Source organism: Opisthocomus hoazin, unplaced genomic scaffold (genome assembly GCF_030867145.1).
Source record: "Opisthocomus hoazin isolate bOpiHoa1 unplaced genomic scaffold, bOpiHoa1.hap1 HAP1_SCAFFOLD_95, whole genome shotgun sequence".
NCBI classification, from domain to species: domain Eukaryota; kingdom Metazoa; phylum Chordata; class Aves; order Opisthocomiformes; family Opisthocomidae; genus Opisthocomus; species Opisthocomus hoazin.
Window position 1 is genome coordinate 12,340 of NW_027448720.1, and position 24,474 is coordinate 36,813.

The following is a 24,474-nucleotide window of genomic DNA, read 5'->3' on the forward strand; positions in this document are numbered from 1 at the left end:
CTTGCCCCCGCTGGCGCCGCCCTTGCCCCCGCTGGCGCCGCCCTTGCCCCCGCTGGCGCCGCCCTTGCCCCCGCTGGCGCCGCCCCCGGCCCCGCTGGCGCCGCCCCCGGCCCCGCTGGCGCCGCCCCCTGGCCGCAACGCGGTACTGCAGCCCGGCGTTCGGCTCAGAGTGTGGCCCCTCCGGCGCGCCGTCGGCTCGTGGCGCATGCGCGGTGCGGCGGAGCAGCATGGCGGCGGCCTGGTGTCCGGTGCCGGGGCGGCGGGGGAGCAGAGAGGCCAGCGGTGAGGCGCGGGCTCCCCTCTGGCGGGTGCGGGGGTGCGTGGTGGCTGCTCGAGGGTGGTGGGACGGGAAGCTTGGAGCCGGCCGCTGCGGCAGGCTGCAGGAGGCGAGCCGGGTGCGGGCAGCCCCGGGGCCAGAGGCGGGAGGTGACGGAAGGGAATGGGAGAAGGAGGCGGGCACCCCCCCCCCCCCCAAGTCGGCAGTGCTCCCCCGGCCCCGCTCGCCCCGCGCAGCCGCCCCCAGCTGCAGCACGTCCCCTGAAGCCTGTGTCCCGGAGCGCCCGGCCTCCCCCAAGGCCCGTGGTGCGGGCTGCCTCGGCCTCCCTGAACGCGGTCGCCGCTGCTTGTTTATGTGTGGCAGGGGCCGCGCTGAGTTCGCGTTTGTCCGTTCGTGCCCTGGGGATGCCGTTGGCTGCGCCCGCTCCAGGCTTGTGTGGGCTGCGTGTGCCGGGCCTCGCTGTGCTGGCGGCGTGGGGGCGAAAAGGGAGAGGCGGAGCGCTGAGTGGCTGCGGACAGGAGGTGGCGCGGCTGAAGCTGGAGAGTCCCGAGAAGGCTGAAGAAGAAGAAGAAATGGAAGGCCACCTGGCTGGCAGCTGCCTGGCGCTGCGGGTGAGGAAGGCTCCGTCTTGGTAGCCCGCAGCAGGCCAGGCCGCCAGCGTGCCCCGCAGGGTCTGTATGTGTCACCAGCAGCAGCATGGTCCGGTTGTGGAGCGCGCGAGCGCGGCTGCGTGCGTAGGGAGCCTTGTCTCGTAAGAGCTGCGAGACATGGACGTTTTCTCTTAGGTGGGGGACAGCCAAGCGACCGGAGTTACGGAAGAGGAATGGAGGAGAGCAGGACAGAGAAGCGTCTGAAGCGGCAGAGTCTCCCGGGAGCGCGGAGAGCGAGAGCTGCGGTGAGTGGCGGGCCCTCGGGGCCCTGTCGCCCCTCTTCTGCGTCCCGGGCCCTCCCCTGGATCCTTCTCTCTCCCACGCTGCTGTGATTTTTTTTTTTTTTTTTCTTTTTCCTTTTGTTTTCCTTTCCCTGTACCTCCCGTCTTCTGTCTGTGTTTGTGTTCTGCTCCCTCTCCCTCTTTTTCTCCCTTCAGAATTTCTCTAGTCGGCTCCCTGTCTCTATTTGTCTGTCCTGCTGGCTGTCCGGTCGTTTCTTGCTGTACCTCCCTGTCCAGCCGGCTCTCTTTTTGCTCTCCCTTTTTGCCTTTCTCTCCTTCTCTGTCCTGCTTCGTGGCCCTTTCTTCTCTTTCTCTCCCTCTCTGTTCTCTAGCCCCTTGCTGGTTTGTTTTGGGGTTTCCCTGCACACACGCCCCCCGCCCCTTTCTTGGTCTCTTTGTCTAGATCTGACCCTTTCTTTGTTTCTCGGTCCCTTTTTTCCTGTTCACTGTCCTTTTTCTCTCTCTGTCTGTGTCCCCTGCGCTCCGTTGCCATCTTTATCTCTCCTTTCTTCTTCATCTCCTCCCCCTGCCCCCGTCTCTCTCTCCCTCTTTCGCGCTCACCGGCCCTACATTTTCGTGCTCCGTCTCTGCAAGGCTCCTCGTCCCTGTATTTCTTGATTTCTCTACCTCTCTGGCGTTTCCTTTCGACCCTTCTTTCTCTCTGAGCTCCTCGGTCTTCTCCCTTGTCTTATTTTCCTCTTCCTAGTGCTCTGCCCTGCTCCCCATCGCTTATTTTCTCTCTCCGTTTCTCTGCCCTGCTCCCCGTCCCTGTCTGTCTTTCTCCGTCCCCCTCTGCTGCTCCACAGCAGTGTTTTTCCTTTCTCCAGCGCTCTGACCTGCTCCCCACCCCCCTCCCCCCTTTTTCTCTCTGTCATTCTTCCTGCTTCCCTGGACCTCTCTCTCTGCAATCTCGAGTCCTACTCCCTGTTTGTATCCCACTGTCCTGGTCCCCATCCCTCTCTTTGCCTCTCTATCCCTTTGTCCCTGTTTTTTCTTTCTCCGTCTCTCTGCCCTGCTGCCTAGTTCTGTCCGGTTCCCTTTCTGTTTGCTGGGTTGTTTTTTTTTTTCTCTCTTCATTCTTCTGCTTTGCTCTGTGTTCCCTCCCTCTCACTCCTGCAGCGTCCTGCTGTGTGTTACCTGTCCTTCTCCCTCTTGATATTTTTGCTCTTGCTCTGTCCCTCTGTCCTGCTGCCTGGAAGTAATTTTTTCTTCTCTGCATTTCTGTTCTTCTGACCATGGCTGTTTTTTCATTCTCCACCTCTCTCTCTCCTGCTCGCCAGCCTCGCCTTTCTCTCCCTGACGTTCTTTCCTCTTCCCAGTCCCTCTGCTTTTGTGTATCCTTGCACTCCACTCCCTCTGTCACGCTGTCTTGCTCCCCATCCCTCCCTTTCCTTTCTACCCTTCCGATGTCTGTGTCCCCCAAGCCCGCTTTGTACGTGTCCCTGTCAACACCCTTCTGTCACTCTTCTTCCCTTGCTGCTCTTGCTCTTTTTCTCTCTCTTCCTCTGTGCTGCGGCCCATCGCTGTTTTTAACTCCTCCATCCCTTTGTCCCGCTCCCTGTCCTTGTCAGTTTTGCCCTGTGCTCCAGGCTTTCCTTGTTTTCTGCATCTCTGTCCTTTTCCCTGTACCCTTTTTCTCTCTGCTCCTCAGTCCTTCTGCCTCGTCTTGTTTTTCTCTTTCTGCCGTCCCTCTCTTTTTGTCTGTGACCCTCTGTGCTCTTCTCCTTCTCCCTCTCAGTTTGCGGTTGTCCTATGTGTCCCCCTCTCTGTCTCTCTCTTCTGCTGTCCTGCTCCCCAGCCCCGTTATTTATTGCTTCACCCCTCGGTCTTGCTCTCAGTCCCTGTTTTCTCTCGTGCTCCGCCTCGCTGCCGTTCTCTCTGTTGCTCTCGTTTGCTGTCTGTCCCAGCGTCCTGCTCCCTGTCGCGCTCTCTGTTTCACAGTCTGGCGTCGTGTCCCTCACCTGTTTTCTCTCTCACTCTGTCCTTCCTCCTGGCTTTTCCTTGTCCCTCTGGCCTCTTACTCGTCGCTACTTTTTTCTTCCTTTCTCTACCTCTCTGCCTCTGCCCTGTCGCTTTCTTCCTCTCTCTCTCTGCAATGTTTCTTTCTCCATCTGTGCCCCCCTCCCTGTCCCTTTTCTCTTGTTCTCTCTGTCTTCCATCCTCCCCGTAACTCTTTGTCTGTGTATCTCCATACTGCTGCCTGTCCCTTTGTTTCTCGCTATATGCCCCTGTCCAGCTTGCTGTCCCGTTGTTCTCCTCTGTGCTGAACCGTGGCCTTTTCTATCATCCTGCAGCCCGTCACCGATTTTACTTTCTCCACCTCTTTGGCCTGATCTGTGTGTCTCCTGCCCCCGTCCATCTGGCTTGTTCGCTCTACTCGTGTCTCCCTCCAGTGTTCTTTATTCCTCCGATTCAGTTTCTCTCTTGATCCATCAGTTCTGCTGCCCGCTCGTCGTTCTCTGTCTCTCTCTCTTTCCCTCTGTGCTGTTCCTGCGCGTAGCGCGCGAGCAAGCGAGGCTACGTGCCTGGGGATCCTTGTCTCGTAAGAGCTGCGAGACATGGACGTTTTCTCTTAGGTGGGGGACAGCCAAGCGACCGGAGTTACGGAAGAGGAATGGAGGAGAGCAGGAGAGAGAAGCGTCTGAAGCGGCAGAGTCTCCCGGGAGCGCGGAGAGCGAGAGCTGCGGTGAGTGGCGGGCCCTCGGGGCCCTGTCGCCCCTCTTCTGCGTCCCGGGCCCTCCCCTGGATCCTTCTCTCTCCCACGCTGCTGTGATTTTTTTTTTTTTCTCTTTTTCCTTTTGTTTTCCTTTCCCTTTACCTCCCGTCTTCTGTCTGTGTTTGTGTCCTGCTCCCTCTCCCTCTTTTTCTCCCTTCAGAATTTCTCTAGCCGGCTCCCTGTCTCTATTTGTCTGTCCTGCTGGCTGTCCGGTCGTTTCTTGCTGTACCTCCCTGTCCAGCCGGCTCTCTTTTTGCTCTCCCTTTTTGCCTTTCTCTCCTTCTCTGTCCTGCTTCGTGGCCCTTTCTTCTCTTTCTCTCCCTCTCTGTTCTCTAGCCCCTTGCTGGTTTGTTTTGGGGTTTCCCTGCACACACGCCCCCCGCCCCTTTCTTGGTCTCTTTGTCTAGATCTGACCCTTTCTTTGTTTCTCGGTCCCTTTTTTCCTGTTCACTGTCCTTTTTCTCTCTCTGTCTGTGTCCCCTGCGCTCCGTTGCCATCTTTATCTCTCCTTTCTTCTTCATCTCCTCCCCCTGCCCCCGTCTCTCTCTCCCTCTTTCGCGCTCACCGGCCCTACATTTTCGTGCTCCGTCTCTGCAAGGCTCCTCGTCCCTGTATTTCTTGATTTCTCTACCTCTCTGGCGTTTCCTTTCGACCCTTCTTTCTCTCTGAGCTCCTCGGTCTTGTCCCTTGTCTTATTTTCCTCTTCCTAGTGCTCTGCCCTGCTCCCCATCGCTTATTTTCTCTCTCCGTTTCTCTGCCCTGCTCCCCGTCCCTGTCTGTCTTTCTCCGTCCCCCTCGGCTGCTCCACAGCAGAGTTTTTCCTTTCTCCGGCTCTCTGACCCGCTCCCCGCCCACCCAGGTTGACCGTCCCAGGTTTTGTTCTGCGTCTCCATCCTGCCGCTGTCCTCATCTATCCTTTTGTGCCCTTCTCTTTCTGTCTCTTTTCGTGTGTCCCCGCTGCTTTTTTCCCCATCTCTGTCCAGCTCCCTGTCCCTTTCCTTTTTCCTCTTGCTGTCCTTTTGCCCTGCTTCCTCTTGCTGTTTTTTCTGCCTTTCTCTCTCTGCGCCATCCCCTCTCCCATCCTTTCTTTCTCGATCCCCCTGTGCAGCTCGCTGTCCCTTGTTTCCTTTCTCTCTTCCTCGGTATTTTTTTTCTTTCTCCATACCTCTCTCCCGCTGCCCGTCACGGTCGCATTTCTCCCCCCAACGCTGTCCTGCTCTGTCCCTTTTCTCTCTCTCTGTCGTTTTGTCCTGCTCCCTGTGTTTGTTTTTTAATTCCTCCCTCAGGGTCCCTCAGCCCGGTGCTGTTTTTTCCCTTCTCCGCCTCTGTCTCCTGCTGCCCAGCTGAGGCTTTTCCCCCTCCGTCTCTGTCCTGCTCCCCCGTCTCTTACTTGTGCCTGTCTTTCACTTTGTCCTGCCTCCTTGTCCCCTTTTTCTCTCTCAGTATCACCTTGTCCCGCTCCCTGTCCCTGTCTTTCTCTGACAATGTGTCCCGCTCCTTGTCCTTCTCTTTCCCTTTGCTGTTATTCCCCGTCCTTGTTCTGGCCTTTCTTCCTTCTCTTTCTGTCCTGCTGCCCCAGTGCCTCTTTTTCCACCGCTGTCCTGCTCCCTGGCCCTTGTTTCCTCTCGCCGTCCCTCTGTCCTGCTTCCTGTCCCCAGTTTTTCTGTCTCTCTTTCTCGATCCTGCTGCCTGTCCGGTCGTTTCTTGCTGTACCTGCCTGTGCAGCCGGCTCTCCCTTTTTGCCTTTCTCTCCTTCTCTTCCTGCTTCCCAGCCCGTTCTTGTCTTCCTCTCTGTCCTCTATCCCCTTGCTGGTTTGTGTTGGGGTTCCAACCCTGACCACCCACCCCCTTCTTCGTCTGACCCGTTCTTTGTTTCTTAGTACGTTTCTTCCTGTTGCCTGTCCTTTTTCTCTCTCTGTCAGTGTGTCCTGCACTGCGTGGGACGGTGGTGGGAGGCTGAAAAAGGGTGGGAAGCTGGGGGGGCGGAGTGGAGGCTGGAAAGACGTAGGAGGTTGCAGAGGGGTGGGAAGCTGAATTAAGTAGAGGCCAGCAAAAAGGGAGTTCGGAGGCTATCGAGGGGTGGGAGGCGGGGGGGGGGGGGGCGAGGAGGGGGGAGTAGAGGCCAGGAAAAAAAAGGAGGCCGGAAAGGGGTGGGAGGCTGCAGAGGGGTGGGAGGCCGGGGGCGAGAGTAGAGGCCAGAAAAAAAGGGAGGCCGGAAAGGGGTGGGAGGCTGCAGAGGGGTGGGAGGCTGGGGGCGAGAGTAGAGGCCAGAAAAAAAAGGAGGCCGGGGGGTGCGAGTAGAGGCCAGAAAGGCCCGTTTTTGTGGCTTCTTCCCTGTCTTTATCTCTCTTTCCTGCCTTGTTTACTCCTCTGATTCAAGTTCTCTCTCGATCCGTGTGTTCTGCTTCCCACTCATCATATTCTCTCTTTTTCTCTGTCCTGTTCCTGAGGCTTGTTGTCTAGGAAGCCACGTCTCGTATGAGCTCTAAGACAGCCACATGCATTTTCTCTCAGGTGGAGGAGAGCCAAACGATTGGAGTTGCGGAAGAAGAGGGGAAGAGAGAAGGGGAGAGAAACATCTGAAGTGTCAAAGTCTCCCGGCAGCACCGAGAGTGAGAGCTGCGGTGAGTCGTGGGCCCTCGGGGCCCTGTCACCCCTCTTGTGCATCCTGGGCCCTCCCCGGCTCCCTCTCTTTCCCCCACTGCTACGATTTTTTTTTTTCCTGCTCTTGTGTACCTTCTTTCTCCATCTGTCTCTGACTTGTCCCCATCTTTTAGGTCCTCCCTCTTTCTGCCCTGCAGCCCGTGGCATTTTTTTCCTTCTTCCCCTCTTTCTGTTCAGCTCCCGGTTACTAGTTTTGCTTTCCTCCTACTCTGTAGCCTGTCAGTACTTTTGCTGTCTTTGGTGCTCTCTGTCTGCCTCCTCGTCCCTTGATTCGAGGCCTTCCTTCTCGGCTCCGTAGCACGTCACAGATCTACTGCTTTCTCCATGTCTATTCTATTCTATTTCCTCATCTCTCTTTGTCCAGGTCCCTGCCGCTATTCTTTTTTCCTCTGTCATGCTGCAGAGTTTTTTTTTGCATCTCCTTCCTGCTCCCCGTTCTTCATTTTCGGTCTGTGTCCTGCTCCCTCTTCTTCTTTCTGCTGCCGCTCTTGCTCTCTTGCTGCTGCTTCTTTCTCCATGTCTGTGGGACTGCCTGTCCCCGTCCTTCTCTCGCCGTCCCTTTCCCTGCTTGGTGCTTTCTCGTTCCACCGCCGCTGTCCAGCCACCTGTCACTTTTCTCCTCTCTTGTAGTGGCCTGCACCCTGCTCCTCATTTTTGGCAGCCTCTGCCGAGCAGCGCGTCACTCCGGGAGGCGACGGACGGACTGTTCGCCGCTGGATCAACGGGCGCAGCTGCGGGAAGGAGTGCCGAGGTGTCGGAGGGGCAGAGGGAGCGTCGGGGGCCCCGACCCCGGAGCAGAGCGGCTCCCGGGACTGGCTGGGTGCGTGACTGAGTAAAGACCTGCGGTCCCTTTTGCCCTGGCGGCTGCGTTTGTGCTTGGTTTGCACGGGACGAGGGGCTGCGCCAGAGGCCAGGGGAGGAGGGGACGGGCTGTGGGGCTGGGGCGACGGCCCCCTGTTCCTGCCGGGGTCCAGCCGTGGGCCGGGGCCGGGGGAGCCCCAGGTGCGGGCAGCGGGGCTGATGGCGACGGCCCCTCCCTGTGCCGGTGGAGGGCCCGGTGCTGCCGTGGCGCGGGTGGCCGTGGAGGGGCCGGTGCTGCCGTGGCGCGGGTGGCCGTGGAGGGGCCGGTACGATCGCTGCTGCCACCCGGTGAGCAAAGTTCGGTACTGCCGCTCGAGTGGCGCAGGTGCTTTGCGCGCTGGGAGGAGCCGTGCCCTGTGTGTCCGGCGCTGCAATAAGGAACGCCTGCCTGCTTGCTGAAGTGCCCAAAGGGCTTCAGAGAGTCTTTGTGTTTGCCCAATGACGGCATGGTGGGCTCCAGCCGTGGGCCGGGGCCGGAAGAGCCCCAGGTGCGGGCAGCGGGGCTGATGGCGACGGCCCCTCCCTCTGCCGGTAGAGGGCCCGGTGCTGCCGTGCCGGGCCCGATGCGAGCCGAAGGAGGAGCGGAGCCATAGCCGGGTTGCGGCTGCAGCGAGGGAGAAGGTGAGCGCGGGGTATGGGGGGGGGGATTGGATGGAGCGGCGGGTCCCGGGGAAAAGCCCCCGGGAGGGCGGGGTCCGTGTCGGGGGCAAGGAGCGATAGGGGTGCGGCGCCGTGTCGGAGCCGCGAGTCGGGGTCTGCTCGGAGCCGGAGCCGGCGCTGGGCGCCGCCCCCGCCCCCGCTGGCGCCGCCCCCGCCCCCGCTGGCGCCGCCCTTGCCCCCGCTGGCGCCGCCCCCGCTGGCGCCGCCCCCGCCCCCGCTGGCGCCGCCCCCGCCCCCGCTGGCGCCGCCCTTGCCCCCGCTGGCGCCGCCCTTGCCCCCGCTGGCGCCGCCCTTGCCCCCGCTGGCGCCGCCCTTGCCCCCGCTGGCGCCGCCCTTGCCCCCGCTGGCGCCGCCCTTGCCCCCGCTGGCGCCGCCCTTGCCCCCGCTGGCGCCGCCCTTGCCCCCGCTGGCGCCGCCCTTGCCCCCGCTGGCGCCGCCCTTGCCCCCGCTGGCGCCGCCCTTGCCCCCGCTGGCGCCGCCCCCGCCCCCGCTGGCGCCGCCCCCGCCCCCGCTGGCGACGCCCCCGCCCCCGCTGGCGACGCCCCCGCCCCCGCTGGCGCCGCCCCCGCCCCCGCTGGCGCCGCCCCCGCCCCCGCTGGCGCCGCCCCCGCCCCCGCTGGCGCCGCCCCCGCCCCCGCTGGCGCCGCCCCCGCTGGCACCGCCCCCGCCCACGCTGGCTCCGCCCCCGGCCCCGCTGGCGCCGCCCCCGGCCCCGCTGGCGCCGCCCCCGGCCCCGCTGGCGCCGCCCCCTGGCCGCAACGCGGTACTGCAGCCCGGCGTTCGGCTCAGAGTGTGGCCCCTCCGGCGCGCCGTCGGCTCGTGGCGCATGCGCGGTGCGGCGGAGCTGCATGGCGGCGGGCTGGTGTTCGGTGCCGGGGCGGCGGGGGAGCAGAGAGGCCAGCGGTGAGGCGCGGGCTCTCCTCCAGCGGGTGTGGGGGTGCGTGGTGGCTGCTCGAGGGTGGTGGGACGGGAAGCTTGGAGCCGGCCGCTGCGGCAGGCTGCAGGAGGCGAGCCGGGTGCGGGCAGCCCCGGGGCCAGAGGCGGGAGGTGACGGAAGGGAATGGGAGAAGGAGGCGGGCACCCCCCCCCCCCCCCAAGTCGGCAGTGCTCCCCCGGCCCCGCTCGCCCCGCGCAGCCGCCCCCAGCTGCAGCACGTCCCCTGAAGCCTGTGTCCCGGAGCGCCCGGCCTCCCCCAAGGCCCGTGGTGCGGGCTGCCTCGGCCTCCCTGAACGCGGTCGCCGCTGCTTGTTTATGTGTGGCAGGGGCTGCGCTGAGTTCGCGTTTGTCCGTTCGTGCCCTGGGGATGCCGTTGGCTGCGGCCGCTCCGGGCTTTTGTGGGCTGCGTGTGCCGGGCCTCGCTGTGCTGGCGGCGTGGGGGCGAAAAGGGAGAGGCGGAGCGCTGAGTGGCTGCGGACAGGAGGTGGCGCGGCTGAAGCTGGAGAGTCCCGAGAAGGCTGAAGAAGAAGAAGAAATGGAAGGCCAGCTGGCTGGCAGCTGCCTGGCGCTGCGGGTGAGGAAGGCTCCGTCTTGGTAGCCCGCAGCAGGCCAGGCCGCCAGCGTGCCCCGCAGGGTCTGTATGTGTCGCCAGCAGCAGCATGGTCCGGTTGTGGAGCGCGCGAGCGCGGCTGCGTGTGTAGGGAGCCTTGTCTCGTAAGAGCTGCGAGACATGGACGTTTTCTCTTAGGTGGGGGACAGCCAAGCGACCGGAGTTACGGAAGAGGAATGGAGGAGAGCAGGACGGAGAAGCGTCTGAAGCGGCAGAGTCTCCCGGGAGCGCGGAGAGCGAGAGCTGCGGTGAGTGGCGGGCCCTCGGGGCCCTGTCGCCCCTCTTCTGCGTCCCGGGCCCTCCCCTGGATCCTTCTCTCTCCCACGCTGCTGTGATTTTTTTTTTTTTCTCTTTTTCCTTTTGTTTTCCTTTCCCTTTACCTCCCGTCTTCTGTCTGTGTTTGTGTCCTGCTCCCTCTCCCTCTTTTTCTCCCTTCAGAATTTCTCTAGCCGGCTCCCTGTCTCTATTTCTCTGTCCTGCTGGCTGTCCGGTCGTTTCTTGCTGTACCTCCCTGTCCAGCCGGCTCTCTTTTTGCTCTCCCTTTTTGCCTTTCTCTCCTTCTCTGTCCTGCTTCGTGGCCCTTTCTTCTCTTTCTCTCCCTCTCTGTTCTCTAGCCCCTTGCTGGTTTGTTTTGGGGTTTCCCTGCACACACGCCCCCCGCCCCTTTCTTGGTCTCTTTGTCTAGATCTGACCCTTTCTTTGTTTCTCGGTCCCTTTTTTCCTGTTCACTGTCCTTTTTCTCTCTCTGTCTGTGTCCCCTGCGCTCCGTTGCCATCTTTATCTCTCCTTTCTTCTTCATCTCCTCCCCCTGCCCCCGTCTCTCTCTCCCTCTTTCGCGCTCACCGGCCCTACATTTTCGTGCTCCGTCTCTGCAAGGCTCCTCGTCCCTGTATTTCTTGATTTCTCTACCTCTCTGGCGTTTCCTTTCGACCCTTCTTTCTCTCTGAGCTCCTCGGTCTTCTCCCTTGTCTTATTTTCCTCTTCCTAGTGCTCTGCCCTGCTCCCCATCGCTTATTTTCTCTCTCCGTTTCTCTGCCCTGCTCCCCGTCCCTGTCTGTCTTTCTCCGTCCCCCTCTGCTGCTCCACAGCAGAGTTTTTCCTTTCTCCGGCTCTCTGACCCGCTCCCCGCCCACCCAGGTTGACCGTCCCAGGTTTTGTTCTGCGTCTCCATCCTGCCGCTGTCCTCATCTATCCTTTTGTGCCCTTCTCTTTCTGTCTCTTTTCGTGTGTCCCCGCTGCTTTTTTTCCCATCTCTGTCCAGCTCCCTGTCCCTTTCCTTTTTCCTCTTGCTGTCCTTTTGCCCTGCTTCCTCTTGCTGTTTTTTCTGCCTTTCTCTCTCTGCGCCATTCCCTCTCCCATCCTTTCTTTCTCGATCCCCCTGTGCAGCTCGCTGTCCCTTGTTTCCTTTCTCTCTTCCTCGGTATTTTTTTTCTTTCTCCATACCTCTCTCCCGCTGCCCGTCACGGTCGCATTTCTCCCCCCAACGCTGTCCTGCTCTGTCCCTTTTCTCTCTCTCTGTCGTTTTGTCCTGCTCCCTGTGTTTGTTTTTTAATTCCTCCCTCAGGGTCCCTCAGCCCGGTGCTGTTTTTTCCCTTCTCCGCCTCTGTCTCCTGCTGCCCAGCTGAGGCTTTTCCCCCTCCGTCTCTGTCCTGCTCCCCCGTCTCTTACTTGTGCCTGTCTTTCACTTTGTCCTGCCTCCTTGTCCCCTTTTTCTCTCTCAGTATCACCTTGTCCCGCTCCCTGTCCCTGTCTTTCTCTGACAATCTGTCCCGCTCCTTGTCCTTCTCTTTCCCTTTGCTGTTATTCCCCGTCCTTGTTCTGGCCTTTCTTCCTTCTCTTTCTGTCCTGCTGCCCCAGTGCCTCTTTTTCCACCGCTGTCCTGCTCCCTGGCCCTTGTTTCCTCTCGCCGTCCCTCTGTCCTGCTTCCTGTCCCCAGTTTTTCTGTCTCTCTTTCTCGATCCTGCTGCCTGTCCGGTCGTTTCTTGCTGTACCTGCCTGTGCAGCCGGCTCTCCCTTTTTGCCTTTCTCTCCTTCTCTTCCTGCTTCCCGGCCCGTTCTTGTCTTCCTCTCTGTCTGTCCTCTATCCCCTTGCTGGTTTGTGTTGGGGTTCCAACCCTGACCACCCACCCCCTTCTTCGTCTGACCCGTTCTTTGTTTCTTAGTACGTTTCTTCCTGTTGCCTGTCCTTTTTCTCTCTCTGTCAGTGTGTCCTGCACTGCGTGGGACGGTGGTGGGAGGCTGAAAAAGGGTGGGAAGCTGGGGGGGCGGAGTGGAGGCTGGAAAGAGGTAGGAGGTTGCAGAGGGGTGGGAAGCTGAATTAAGTAGAGGCCAGCAAAAGGGGAGTTCGGAGGCTATCGAGGGGTGGGAGGCGGGGGGGGGGGGGGGCGAGGAGGGGGGAGTAGAGGCCAGGAAAAAAAAGGAGGCCGGAAAGGGGTGGGAGGCTGCAGAGGGGTGGGAGGCCGGGGGCGAGAGTAGAGGCCAGAAAAAAAGGGAGGCCGGAAAGGGGTGGGAGGCTGCAGAGGGGTGGGAGGCTGGGGGCGAGAGTAGAGGCCAGAAAAAAAAGGAGGCCGGGGGGTGCGAGTAGAGGCCAGAAAGGCCCGTTTTTGTGGCTTCTTCCCTGTCTTTATCTCTCTTTCCTGCCTTGTTTACTCCTCTGATTCAAGTTCTCTCTCGATCCGTGTGTTCTGCTTCCCACTCATCATATTCTCTCTTTTTCTCTGTCCTGTTCCTGAGGCTTCTTGTCTAGGAAGCCACGTCTCGTATGAGCTCTAAGACAGCCACATGCATTTTCTCTCAGGTGGAGGAGAGCCAAACGATTGGAGTTGCGGAAGAAGAGGGGAAGAGAGAAGGGGAGAGAAACATCTGAAGTGTCAAAGTCTCCCGGCAGCACCGAGAGTGAGAGCTGCGGTGAGTCGTGGGCCCTCGGGGCCCTGTCACCCCTCTTGTGCATCCTGGGCCCTCCCCGGCTCCCTCTCTTTCCCCCACTGCTACGATTATTTTTTTTTTCTGCTCTTGTGTACCTTCTTTCTCCATCTGTCTCTGACTTGTCCCCATCTTTTAGGTCCTCCCTCTTTCTGCCCTGCAGCCCGTGGCATTTTTTTCCTTCTTCCCCTCTTTCTGTTCAGCTCCCGGTTACTAGTTTTGCTTTCCTCCTACTCTGTAGCCTGTCAGTACTTTTGCTGTCTTTGGTGCTCTCTGTCTGCCTCCTCGTCCCTTGATTCGAGGCCTTCCTTCTCGGCTCCGTAGCACGTCACAGATCTACTGCTTTCTCCATGTCTATTCTATTCTATTTCCTCATCTCTCTTTGTCCAGGTCCCTGCCGCTATTCTTTTTTCCTCTGTCATGCTGCAGGGTTTTTTTTTGCATCTCCTTCCTGCTCCCCGTTCTTCACTTTCGGTCTGTGTCCTGCTCCCTCTTCTTCTTTCTGCTGCCGCTCTTGCTCTCTTGCTGCTGCTTCTTTCTCCGTCTCTGTGGGACTGCCTGTCCCCGTCCTTCTCTCGCCGTCCCTTTCCCTGCTTGGTGCTTTCTCGTTCCACCGCCGCTGTCCAGCCACCTGTCACTTTTCTCCTCTCTTGTAGTGGCCTGCACCCTGCTCCTCATTTTTGGCAGCCTCTGCCGAGCAGCGCGTCTCTCCGGGAGGCGACGGACGGACTGTTCGCCGCTGGATCAACGGGCGCAGCTGCGGGAAGGAGTGCCGAGGTGTCGGAGGGGCAGAGGGAGCGTCGGGGGCCCCGAGCCCGGAGCAGAGCGGCTCCCGGGACTGGCTGGGTGCGTGACTGAGTAAAGACCTGCGGTCCCTTTTGCCCTGGCGGCTGCGTTTGTGCTTGGTTTGCACGGGACGAGGGGCTGTGCCAGAGGCCAGGGGAGGAGGGGACGGGCTGTGGGGCTGGGGCGACGGCCCCCTGTTCCTGCCGGGGTCCAGCCGTGGGCCGGGGCCGGGGGAGCCCCAGGTGCGGGCAGCGGGGCTGATGGCGACGGCCGCTCCCTGTGCCGGTGGAGGGCCCGGTGCTGCCGTGGCGCGGGTGGCCGTGGAGGGGCCGGTACGATCGCTGCTGCCACCCGGTGAGCAAAGTTCGGTACTGCGGCTCGGGCGGCGCCAATGCGCGGTGGCGCCGTGTCCAAGAGCTCGCTGCTGCCACCCGGTGAGCAAAGTTCGGTACTGCGGCTCGGGTGGCGCCGTGTCCAAGGGCTCGCTGCTGCCACCCGGTGAGCAAAGTTCGGTACTGCCGCTCGAGTGGCGCAGGTGCTTTGCGCGCTGGGAGGAGCCGTGCCCTGTGTGTCCGGCGCTGCAATAAGGAACGCCTGCCTGCTTGCTGAAGTGCCCAAAGGGCTTCAGAGAGTCTTTGTGTTTGCCCAATGACGGCATGGTGGGCTCCAGCCGTGGGCCGGGGCTGGAAGAGCCCCAGGTGCGGGCAGCGGGGCTGATGGCGACGGCCCCTCCCTCTGCCGGTAGAGGGCCCGGTGCTGCCGTGCCGGGCCCGATGCGAGCCGAAGGAGGAGCGGAGCCATAGCCGGGTTGCGGCTGCAGCGAGGGAGAAGGTGAGCGCGGGGTATGGGGGGGGGGGTTGGATGGAGCGGCGGGTCCCGGGGAAAAGCCCCCGGGAGGGCGGGGTCCGTGTCGGGGGCAAGGAGAGGCGGGGGTGCGGCGCCGTGTCGGAGCCGCGAGTCGGGGTCTGCTCGGAGCCGGAGCCGGCGCTGGGCGCCGCCCTTGCCCCCGCTGGCGCCGCCCTTGCCCCCGCTGGCGCCGCCCTTGCCCCCGCTGGCGCCGCCCTTGCCCCCGCTGGCGCCGCCCTTGCCCCCGCTGGCGCCGCCCTTGCCCCCGCTGGCGCCGCCCTTGCCCCCGCTGGCGCCGCCCTTGCCCCCGCTGGCGCCGCCCTTGCCCCCGCTGGCGCCGCCCTTGCCCTCGCTGGCGCCGCCCTTGCCCCCGCTGGCGCCGCCCTTGCCCCCGCTGGCGCCGCCCCCGCCCCCGCTGGCGCCGCCCCCGCCCCCGCTGGCGCCGCCCCCGCCCCCGCTGGCGCCGCCCCCGCCCCCGCTGGCGCCGCCCCCGCCCCCGCTGGCGCCGCCCCCGCCCCCGCTGGCGCCGCCCCCGCCCCCGCTGGCGCCGCCCCCGCCCCCGCTGGCGCCGCCCCCGCCCCCGCTGGCGCCGCCCCCGACCCCGCTGGCGCCGCCCCCGCCCCCGCTGGCGCCGCCCCCGCCCCCGCTGGCGCCGCCCCCGCCCCCGCTGGCGCCGCCCCCGCCCCCGCTGGCGCCGCCCCCGCTGGCACCGCCCCCGCCCACGCTGGCTCCGCCCCCGGCCCCGCTGGCGCCGCCCCCGGCCCCGCTGGCGCCGCCCCCGGCCCCGCTGGCGCCGCCCCCTGGCCGCAACGCGGTACTGCAGCCCGGCGTTCGGCTCAGAGTGTGGCCCCTCCGGCGCGCCGTCGGCTCGTGGCGCATGCGCGGTGCGGCGGAGCAGCATGGCGGCGGGCTGGTGTCCGGTGCCGGGGCGGCGGGGGAGCAGAGAGGCCAGCGGTGAGGCGCGGGCTCCCCTCTGGCGGGTGCGGGGGTGCGTGGTGGCTGCTCGAGGGTGGTGGGACGGGAAGCTTGGAGCCGGCCGCTGCGGCAGGCTGCAGGAGGCGAGCCGGGTGCGGGCAGCCCCGGGGCCAGAGGCGGGAGGTGACGGAAGGGAATGGGAGAAGGAGGCGGGCACCCCCCCCCCCCCCAAGTCGGCAGTGCTCCCCCGGCCCCGCTCGCCCCGCGCAGCCGCCCCCAGCTGCAGCACGTCCCCTGAAGCCTGTGTCCCGGAGCGCCCGGCCTCCCCCAAGGCCCGTGGTGCGGGCTGCCTCGGCCTCCCTGAACGCGGTCGCCGCTGCTTGTTTATGTGTGGCAGTGGCCGCGCTGAGTTCGCGTTTGTCCGTTCGTGCCCTGGGGATGCCGTTGGCTGCGCCCGCTCCAGGCTTGTGTGGGCTGCGTGTGCCGGGCCTCGCTGTGCTGGCGGCGTGGGGGCGAAAAGGGAGAGGCGGAGCGCTGAGTGGCTGCGGACAGGAGGTGGCGCGGCTGAAGCTGGAGAGTCCCGAGAAGGCTGAAGAAGAAGAAGAAATGGAAGGCCACCTGGCTGGCAGCTGCCTGGCGCTGCGGGTGAGGAAGGCTCCGTCTTGGTAGCCCGCAGCAGGCCAGGCCGCCAGCGTGCCCCGCAGGGTCTGTATGTGTCACCAGCAGCAGCATGGTCCGGTTGTGGAGCGCGCGAGTGCGGCTGCGTGCGTAGGGAGCCTTGTCTCGTAAGAGCTGCGAGACATGGACGTTTTCTCTTAGGTGGGGGACAGCCAAGCGACCGGAGTTACGGAAGAGGAATGGAGGAGAGCAGGACAGAGAAGCGTCTGAAGCGGCAGAGTCTCCCGGGAGCGCGGAGAGCGAGAGCTGCGGTGAGTGGCGGGCCCTCGGGGCCCTGTCGCCCCTCTTCTGCGTCCCGGGCCCTCCCCTGGATCCTTCTCTCTCCCACGCTGCTGTGATTTTTTTTTTTTTTTTTCTTTTTCCTTTTGTTTTCCTTTCCCTGTACCTCCCGTCTTCTGTCTGTGTTTGTGTTCTGCTCCCTCTCCCTCTTTTTCTCCCTTCAGAATTTCTCTAGTCGGCTCCCTGTCTCTATTTGTCTGTCCTGCTGGCTGTCCGGTCGTTTCTTGCTGTACCTCCCTGTCCAGCCGGCTCTCTTTTTGCTCTCCCTTTTTGCCTTTCTCTCCTTCTCTGTCCTGCTTCGTGGCCCTTTCTTCTCTTTCTCTCCCTCTCTGTTCTCTAGCCCCTTGCTGGTTTGTTTTGGGGTTTCCCTGCACACACGCCCCCCGCCCCTTTCTTGGTCTCTTTGTCTAGATCTGACCCTTTCTTTGTTTCTCGGTCCCTTTTTTCCTGTTCACTGTCCTTTTTCTCTCTCTGTCTGTGTCCCCTGCGCTCCGTTGCCATCTTTATCTCTCCTTTCTTCTTCATCTCCTCCCCCTGCCCCCGTCTCTCTCTCCCTCTTTCGCGCTCACCGGCCCTACATTTTCGTGCTCCGTCTCTGCAAGGCTCCTCGTCCCTGTATTTCTTGATTTCTCTACCTCTCTGGCGTTTCCTTTCGACCCTTCTTTCTCTCTGAGCTTCTCGGTCTTCTCCCTTGTCTTATTTTCCTCTTCCTAGTGCTCTGCCCTGCTCCCCATCGCTTATTTTCTCTCTCCGTTTCTCTGCCCTGCTCCCCGTCCCTGTCTGTCTTTCTCCGTCCCCCTCTGCTGCTCCACAGCAGTGTTTTTCCTTTCTCCAGCGCTCTGACCTGCTCCCCACCCCCCTCCCCCCTTTTTCTCTCTGTCATTCTTCCTGCTTCCCTGGACCTCTCTCTCTGCAATCTCGAGTCCTACTCCCTGTTTGTATCCCACTGTCCTGGTCCCCATCCCTCTCTTTGCCTCTCTATCCCTTTGTCCCTGTTTTTTCTTTCTCCGTCTCTCTGCCCTGCTGCCTAGTTCTGTCCGGTTCCCTTTCTGTTTGCTGGGTTGTTTTTTTTTTTCTCTCTTCATTCTTCTGCTTTGCTCTGTGTTCCCTCCCTCTCACTCCTGCAGCGTCCTGCTGTGTGTTACCTGTCCTTCTCCCTCTTGATATTTTTGCTCTTGCTCTGTCCCTCTGTCCTGCTGCCTGGAAGTAATTTTTTCTTCTCTGCATTTCTGTTCTTCTGACCATGGCTGTTTTTTCATTCTCCACCTCTCTCTCTCCTGCTCGCCAGCCTCGCCTTTCTCTCCCTGACGTTCTTTCCTCTTCCCAGTCCCTCTGCTTTTGTGTATCCTTGCACTCCACTCCCTCTGTCACGCTGTCTTGCTCCCCATCCCTCCCTTTCCTTTCTACCCTTCCGATGTCTGTGTCCCCCAAGCCCGCTTTGTACGTGTCCCTGTCAACACCCTTCTGTCACTCTTCTTCCCTTGCTGCTCTTGCTCTTTTTCTCTCTCTTCCTCTGTGCTGCGGCCCATCGCTGTTTTTAACTCCTCCATCCCTTTGTCCCGCTCCCTGTCCTTGTCAGTTTTGCCCTGTGCTCCAGGCTTTCCTTGTTTTCTGCATCTCTGTCCTTTTCCCTGTACCCTTTTTCTCTCTGCTCCTCAGTCCTTCTGCCTCGTCTTGTTTTTCTCTTGCTGCCGTCCCTCTCTTTTTGTCTGTGACCCTCTGTGCTCTTCTCCTTCTCCCTCTCAGTTTGCGGTTGTCCTATGTGTCCCCCTCTCTGTCTCTCTCTTCTGCTGTCCTGCTCCCCAGCCCCGTTATTCATTGCTTCACCCCTCGGTCTTGCTCTCAGTCCCTGTTTTCTCTCGTGCTCCGCCTCGCTGCCGTTCTCTCTGTTGCTCTCGTTTGCTGTCTGTCCCAGCGTCCTGCTCCCTGTCGCGCTCTCTGTTTCACAGTCTGGCGTCGTGTCCCTCACCTGTTTTCTCTCTCACTCTGTCCTTCCTCCTGGCTTTTCCTTGTCCCTCTGGCCTCTTACTCGTCGCTACTTTTTGCTTCCTTTCTCTACCTCTCTGCCTCTGCCCTGTCGCTTTCTTCCTCTCTCTCTCTGCAATGTTTCTTTCTCCATCTGTGCCCCCCTCCCTGTCCCTTTTCTCTTGTTCTCTCTGTCCTCCATCCTCCCCGTAACTCTTTGTCTGTGTATCTCCATACTGCTGCCTGTCCCTTTGTTTCTCGCTATATGCCCCTGTCCAGCTTGCTGTCCCGTTGTTCTCCTCTGTGCTGAACCGTGGCCTTTTCTATCATCCTGCAGCCCGTCACCGATTTTACTTTCTCCACCTCTTTGGCCTGATCTGTGTGTCTCCTGCCCCCGTCCATCTGGCTTGTTCGCTCTACTTGTGTCTCCCTCCAGTGTTCTTTATTCCTCCGATTCAGTTTCTCTCTTGATCCATCAGTTCTGCTGCCCGCTCGTCGTTCTCTGTCTCTCTCTCTTTCCCTCTGTGCTGTTCCTGCGCGTAGCGCGCGAGCAAGCGAGGCTACGTGCCTGGGGATCCTTGTCTCGTAAGAGCTGCGAGACATGGACGTTTTCTCTTAGGTGGGGGACAGCCAAGCGACCGGAGTTAGGGAAGAGGAATGGAGGAGAGCAGGACAGAGAAGCGTCTGAAGCGGCAGAGTCTCCCGGGAGCGCGGAGAGCGAGAGCTGCGGTGAGTGGCGGGCCCTCGGGGCCCTGTCGCCCCTCTTCTGCGTCCCGGGCCCTCCCCTGGATCCTTCTCTCTCCCACGCTGCTGTGATTTTTTTTTTTTTTTTCTTTTTCCTTTTGTTTTCCTTTCCCTGTACCTCCCGTCTTCTGTCTGTGTTTGTGTTCTGCTCCCTCTCCCTCTTTTTCTCCCTTCAGAATTTCTCTAGCCGGCTCCCTGTCTCTATTTGTCTGTCCTGCTGGCTGTCCGGTCGTTTCTTGCTGTACCTCCCTGTCCAGCCGGCTCTCTTTTTGCTCTCCCTTTTTGCCTTTCTCTCCTTCTCTGTCCTGCTTCGTGGCCCTTTCTTCTCTTTCTCTCCCTCTCTGTTCTCTAGCCCCTTGCTGGTTTGTTTTGGGGTTTCCCTGCACACACGCCCCCCGCCCCTTTCTTGGTCTCTTTGTCTAGATCTGACCCTTTCTTTGTTTCTCGGTCCCTTTTTTCCTGTTCACTGTCCTTTTTCTCTCTCTGTCTGTGTCCCCTGCGCTCCGTTGCCATCTTTATCTCTCCTTTCTTCTTCATCTCCTCCCCCTGCCCCCGTCTCTCTCTCCCTCTTTCGCGCTCACCGGCCCTACATTTTCGTGCTCCGTCTCTGCAAGGCTCCTCGTCCCTGTATTTCTTGATTTCTCTACCTCTCTGGCGTTTCCTTTCGACCCTTCTTTCTCTCTGAGCTCCTCGGTCTTGTCCCTTGTCTTATTTTCCTCTTCCTAGTGCTCTGCCCTGCTCCCCATCGCTTATTTTCTCTCTCCGTTTCTCTGCCCTGCTCCCCGTCCCTCTCTCTCTTTCTCCGTCCCCCTCTGCTGCTCCACAGCAGTGTTTTTCCTTTCTCCAGCGCTCTGACCTGCTCCCCACCCCCCTCCCCCCTTTTTCTCTCTGTCATTCTTCCTGCTTCCCTGGACCTCTCTCTCTGCAATCTCGAGTCCTACTCCCTGTTTGTATCCCACTGTCCTGGTCCCTATCCCTCTCTTTGCCTCTCTATCCCTTTGTCCCTGTTTTTTCTTTCTCCGTCTCTCTGCCCTGCTGCCTAGTTCTGTCCGGTTCCCTTTCTGTTTGCTGGGTTGTTTTTTTTTTTCTCTCTTCATTCTTCTGCTTTGCTCTGTGTTCCCTCCCTCTCACTCCTGCAGCGTCCTGCTGTGTGTTACCTGTCCTTCTCCCTCTTGATATTTTTGCTGTTGCTCTGTCCCTCTGTCCTGCTGCCTGGAAGTAATTTTTTCTTCTCTGCATTTCTGTTCTTCTGACCATGGCTGTTTTTTCATTCTCCACCTCTCTCTCTCCTGCTCGCCAGCCTCGCCTTTCTCTCCCTGACGTTCTTTCCTCTTCCCAGTCCCTCTGCTTTTGTGTATCCTTGCACTCCACTCCCTCTGTCACGCTGTCTTGCTCCCCATCCCTCCCTTTCCTTTCTACCCTTCCGATGTCTGTGTCCCCCAAGCCCGCTTTGTACGTGTCCCTGTCAACACCCTTCTGTCACTCTTCTTCCCTTGCTGCTCTTGCTCTTTTTCTCTCTCTTCCTCTGTGCTGCGGCCCATCGCTGTTTTTAACTCCTCCATCCCTTTGTCCCGCTCCCTGTCCTTGTCAGTTTTGCCCTGTGCTCCAGGCTTTCCTTGTTTTCTGCATCTCTGTCCTTTTCCCTGTACCCTTTTTCTCTCTGCTCCTCAGTCCTTCTGCCTCGTCTTGTTTTTCTCTTTCTGCCGTCCCTCTCTTTTTGTCTGTGACCCTCTGTGCTCTTCTCCTTCTCCCTCTCAGTTTGCGGTTGTCCTATGTGTCCCCCTCTCTGTCTCTCTCTTCTGCTGTCCTGCTCCCCAGCCCCGTTATTTATTGCTTCACCCCTCGGTCTTGCTCTCAGTCCCTGTTTTCTCTCGTGCTCCGCCTCGCTGCCGTTCTCTCTGTTGCTCTCGTTTGCTGTCTGTCCCAGCGTCCTGCTCCCTGTCGCGCTCTCTGTTTCACAGTCTGGCGTCGTGTCCCTCACCTGTTTTCTCTCTCACTCTGTCCTTCCTCCTGGCTTTTCCTTGTCCCTCTGGCCTCTTACTCGTCGCTACTTTTTTCTTCCTTTCTCTACCTCTCTGCCTCTGCCCTGTCGCTTTCTTCCTCTCTCTCTCTGCAATGTTTCTTTCTCCATCTGTGCCCCCCTCCCTGTCCCTTTTCTCTTGTTCTCTCTGTCCTCCATCCTCCCCGTAACTCTTTGTCTGTGTATCTCCATACTGCTGCCTGTCCCTTTGTTTCTCGCTATATGCCCCTGTCCAGCTTGCTGTCCCGTTGTTCTCCTCTGTGCTGAACCGTGGCCTTTTCTATCATCCTGCAGCCCGTCACCGATTTTACTTTCTCCACCTCTTTGGCCTGATCTGTGTGTCTCCTGCCCCCGTCCATCTGGCTTGTTCGCTCTACTTGTGTCTCCCTCCAGTGTTCTTTATTCCTCCGATTCAGTTTCTCTCTTGATCCGTCAGTTCTGCTGCCCGCTCGTCGTTCTCTGTCTCTCTCTCTTTCCCTCTGTGCTGTTCCTGCGCGTAGCGCGCGAGCAAGCGAGGCTACGTGCCTGGGGATCCTTGTCTCGTAAGAGCTGCGAGACATGGACGTTTTCTCTTAGGTGGGGGACAGCCAAGCGACCGGAGTTACGGAAGAGGAATGGAGGAGAGCAGGAGAGAGAAGCATCTGAAGCGGCAGAGTCTCCCGGGAGCGCGGAGAGCGAGAGCTGCGGTGAGTGGCGGGCCCTCGGGGCCCTGTCGCCCCTCTTCTGCGTCCCGGGCCCTCCCCTGGATCCTTCTCTCTCCCACGCTGCTGTGATTTTTTTTTTTTTTTTTTTTTTCTTTTTCCTTTTGTTTTCCTTTCCCTGTACCTCCCGTCTTCTGTCTGTGTTTGTGTTCTGCTCCCTCTCCCTCTTTTTCTCCCTTCAGAATTTCTCTAGCCGGCTCCCTGTCTCTATTTCTCTGTCCTGCTGGCTGTCCGGTCATTTCTTGCTGTACCTCCCTGTCCAGCCGGCTCTCTTTTTGCTCTCCCTTTTTGCCTTTCTCTCCTTCTCTGTCCTGCTTCGTGGCCCTTTCTTCTCTTTCTCTCCCTCTCTGTTCTCTAGCCCCTTGCTGGTTTGTTTTGGGGTTTCCCTGCACACACGCCCCCCGCCCCTTTCTTGGTCTCTTTGTCTAGATCTGACCCTTTCTTTGTTTCTCGGTCCCTTTTTTCCTGTTCACTGTCCTTTTTCTCTCTCTGTCTGTGTCCCCTGCGCTCCGTTGCCATCTTTATCTCTCCTTTCTTCTTCATCTCCTCCCCCTGCCCCCGTCTCTCTCTCCCTCTTTCGCGCTCACCGGCCCTACATTTTCGTGCTCCGTCTCTGCAAGGCTCCTCGTCCCTGTATTTCTTGATTTCTCTACCTCTCTGGCGTTTCCTTTCGACCCTTCTTTCTCTCTGAGCTCCTCGGTCTTGTCCCTTGTCTTATTTTCCTCTTCCTAGTGCTCTGCCCTGCTCCCCATCGCTTATTTTCTCTCTCCGTTTCTCTGCCCTGCTCCCCGTCCCTGTCTGTCTTTCTCCGTCCCCCTCTGCTGCTCCACAGCAGAGTTTTTCCTTTCTCCGGCTCTCTGACCCGCTCCCCGCCCACCCAGGTTGACCGTCCCAGGTTTTGTTCTGCGTCTCCATCCTGCCGCTGTCCTCATCTATCCTTTTGTGCCCTTCTCTTTCTGTCTCTTTTCGTGTGTCCCCGCTGCTTTTTTTCCCATCTCTGTCCAGCTCCCTGTCCCTTTCCTTTTTCCTCTTGCTGTCCTTTTGCCCTGCTTCCTCTTGCTGTTTTTTCTGCCTTTCTCTCTCTGCGCCATTCCCTCTCCCATCCTTTCTTTCTCGATCCCCCTGTGCAGCTCGCTGTCCCTTGTTTCCTTTCTCTCTTCCTCGGTATTTTTTTTCTTTCTCCATACCTCTCTCCCGCTGCCCGTCACGGTCGCATTTCTCCCCCCAACGCTGTCCTGCTCTGTCCCTTTTCTCTCTCTCTGTCGTTTTGTCCTGCTCCCTGTGTTTGTTTTTTAATTCCTCCCTCAGGGTCCCTCAGCCCGGTGCTGTTTTTTCCCTTCTCCGCCTCTGTCTCCTGCTGCCCAGCTGAGGCTTTTCCCCCTCCGTCTCTGTCCTGCTCCCCCGTCTCTTACTTGTGCCTGTCTTTCACTTTGTCCTGCCTCCTTGTCCCCTTTTTCTCTCTCAGTATCACCTTGTCCCGCTCCCTGTCCCTGTCTTTCTCTGACAATGTGTCCCGCTCCTTGTCCTTCTCTTTCCCTTTGCTGTTATTCCCCGTCCTTGTTCTGGCCTTTCTTCCTTCTCTTTCTGTCCTACTGCCCCAGTGCCTCTTTTTCCACCGCTGTCCTGCTCCCTGGCCCTTGTTTCCTCTCGCCGTCCCTCTGTCCTGCTTCCTGTCCCCAGTTTTTCTGTCTCTCTTTCTCGATCCTGCTGCCTGTCCGGTCGTTTCTTGCTGTACCTGCCTGTGCAGCCGGCTCTCCCTTTTTGCCTTTCTCTCCTTCTCTTCCTGCTTCCCAGCCCGTTCTTGTCTTCCTCTCTGTCTGTCCTCTATCCCCTTGCTGGTTTGTGTTGGGGTTCCAACCCTGACCACCCACCCCCTTCTTCGTCTGACCCTTTCTTTGTTTCTTAGTACGTTTCTTCCTGTTGCCTGTCCTTTTTCTCTCTCTGTCAGTGTGTCCTGCACTGCGTGGGACGGTGGTGGGAGGCTGAAAAAGGGTGGGAAGCTGGGGGGGCGGAGTGGAGGCTGGAAAGAGGTAGGAGGTTGCAGAGGGGTGGGAAGCTGAATTAAGTAGAGGCCAGCAAAAAGGGAGTTAGGAGGCTATCGAGGGGTGGGAGGCGGGGGGGGGGGGGGGGGGGGGGCGAGGAGGGGGGAGTAGAGGCCAGGAAAAAAAAGGAGGCCGGAAAGGGGTGGGAGGCTGCAGAGGGGTGGGAGGCTGGGGGCGAGAGTAGAGGCCAGAAAAAAAAGGAGGCCGGGGGGTGCGAGTAGAGGCCAGAAAGGCCCTTTTTTGTGGCTTCTTCCCTGTCTTTATCTCTCTTTCCTGCCTTGTTTACTCCTCTGATTCAAGTTCTCTCTCGATCCGTGTGTTCTGCTTCCCACTCATCATATTCTCTCTTTTTCTCTGTCCTGTTCCTGAGGCTTCTTGTCTAGGAAGCCACGTCTCGTATGAGCTCTAAGACAGCCACATGCATTTTCTCTCAGGTGCAGGAGAGCCAAACGATTGGAGTTGCGGAAGAAGAGGGGAAGAGAGAAGGGGAGAGAAACATCTGAAGTGTCAAAGTCTCCCGGCAGCACCGAGAGTGAGAGCTGCGGTGAGTCGTGGGCCCTCGGGGCCCTGTCACCCCTCTTGTGCATCCTGGGCCCTCCCCGGCTCCCTCTCTTTCCCCCACTGCTACGATTATTTTTTTTTTCTGCTCTTGTGTACCTTCTTTCTCCATCTGTCTCTGACTTGTCCCCATCTTTTAGGTCCTCCCTCTTTCTGCCCTGCAGCCCGTGGCATTTTTTTCCTTCTTCCCCTCTTTCTGTTCAGCTCCCGGTTACTAGTTTTGCTTTCCTCCTACTCTGTAGCCTGTCAGTACTTTTGCTGTCTTTGGTGCTCTCTGTCTGCCTCCTCGTCCCTTGATTCGAGGCCTTCCTTCTCGGCTCCGTAGCACGTCACAGATCTACTGCTTTCTCCATGTCTATTCTA

The 24,474-nt window shown here is 59.9% G+C and overlaps 1 long non-coding RNA gene across 1 annotated transcript; it reads left to right on the forward strand.

Moving 5' to 3' along the window:
- The first annotated feature begins 3,789 nt into the window (after positions 1–3,789).
- LOC142359039 (uncharacterized) lies at positions 3,790–7,448 on the forward strand. Its single transcript, XR_012762064.1, has 3 exons — positions 3,790–3,894; positions 6,439–6,548; positions 7,219–7,448. It is a non-coding gene; the product is annotated as an uncharacterized LOC142359039 (long non-coding RNA).
- Positions 7,449–24,474: the final 17,026 nt, after the last annotated feature.